This window comes from Zalophus californianus, chromosome 4 (assembly GCF_009762305.2).
Source record: "Zalophus californianus isolate mZalCal1 chromosome 4, mZalCal1.pri.v2, whole genome shotgun sequence".
In the NCBI taxonomy this organism is placed as follows: Eukaryota; Metazoa; Chordata; class Mammalia; order Carnivora; family Otariidae; genus Zalophus; species Zalophus californianus.
In genome coordinates this window covers 159,375,557-159,377,534 of record NC_045598.1, presented here as the reverse complement: position 1 = coordinate 159,377,534, position 1,978 = coordinate 159,375,557, and positions in this window count along the sequence as shown.

Here is a 1,978-nt window from a genome sequence, read left to right as displayed (position 1 = left end):
AAGCAAAACTAGAGCAATGGGTATACTTGTGGGGATGGCAACTGGAAAGAAGCATGCAGGGGTTTGGGGGCTGCTGCTAATATTCCGTTTCTTGATCTGCATGCTGCTTATTTCCAAACCCATGGAAAGGATCATTTGGCCCCTAAACTACAAACAACTTAGTCTCTTTCTTATTATCCCATTCGCCTTGAATTAAGCGCCCAAACCCAGAGGCAAGAAGAGGCAGAAGCTCATTTAACGCCGGTTTAGTGAACAAACACAAAAGTAGTGTTATCTCTCATCTGCCTCACCGTCCAGTCTATGTATCAAACTGGAGATCTTCGGAGCCCAGGACTCCTCACCGCAGTGCGTGTGATGGGAGCCACCATTCTCCTACTACTCTTAACTGCTTCTGCTCCATGCCTGCGGCATGTCTTGAGGGGTGGTGGGGAGATGGGCCAACTCTCAAAGCATCTTCTGATCAAGCAGAATGTGCACAGATGTTCACCTCCTTTGATCATGCCTCAGCCTCTTACAATACCCTTTCTGCTTGCCCCGTCCCTTGGTTAGGTCTTGTTTGTCCTTGTACTGACACCGCCAAGTTTGCTCTCAGTGAAATGGGGCTTTATCCTTTAGTGGTTCAGGTATCCCTGTTTCTTAGAAAACAAATGTCAATAAAACTAATATGTTGCACTTTTTTTTTCAGTTAGTGACATAGGAAACTACAAATAAATACTTGCATTTTTAGAAAAGTTGCATCTCCCAAGGCAAGAAAAATCAAAACAACTTTTTAACAAAAGTCTATATATACTCCCATTGTTGATAGAAGTGCTGTCCGGTAGAACTTTTGGTGATGATGGAAATGTTCTACCCTCTAAACACTAGCCCACGTGGCTAACAGCTCTGGAAATGTGGTGGGTATGACGGAAGAACTAAAACTTTAATTTAACTTAATTGTAATTTAATTAACGACATGTGGCTGGAGGCGCTGCGTCGGACGGTGCAGCTCTGATCTCGACGGTGTCCTCTTTCATAACCTCCACTACTGAAACGCTGATATTCTGCCCTTTAGGCTTCAGCCACCTTGATATTCACTTAAGGTCATTTACATGCTATCTCTCTCCTCCGTCTCCTTCTTCATCCTGTTCCTTCTGCCCAGAAAACCCGTTCTCATTCTCCCACACGTTTTATCTCTTCCCATTTCCAGCTTCTTCATCTTTTGACTATTTTGGTCCATTAGGAAGTTACCCTTGACCTACTAATTCTCGGTTAGGTGCTCACTTTGTTTCTTTTCCAACGTATACTGTGCTTCGTTATCGTAAAAGTCCACTGAAATATAATGATCTCATATGAGTCTGTCTCTTTCACTGTCTGATAAGTTCCTTGAGGGTCTTATACGTTGTCGTATTTCCAAGCATTAAGCCAGATACGATGCATTCCCTAAAGGTTTCACGAATGAATGAATGAATCATTTATAAAGGAAGTCGCAGTCTATCCATAGTCCATAGCCCAGAGATCTGGGAAGTCAAGGAGTTTGTGGGAGGAAGCAAATATATCTTGAGGAAATCACCTGAAAAAACCCAAAAGTGGTCCACAAGTGGCTAATGTTATTGCAGCCATTCATAATAAAAAAATAATTAAAGCAACCTAAAAGACCAACACTGAAAATACGGCTTAATGCATTACACAATACCCACTAGCTAGAACATTATGCAACTATTAAAAATTATAAAGACTAGGCAGTAGATGGGGAAATGTTTATGATTTGCTAAATGAAAAATAAAAACTATAAAATTCCTTTCATGTCAATAATTATGACCATATAACAATATGATTGCCTCTGGACACAGGCTGATAATGCCAAAATTTAAAATCTTTGTATCGGAATGTAGAAATATGGGCACTTTATTCTTTTGAAAAATGTGCCTTACCATTGGTATTATGTTAGTTTTACATTTTTAAAAGTGTGATTAAAAATTTACAAAGGATCCCCCGGATA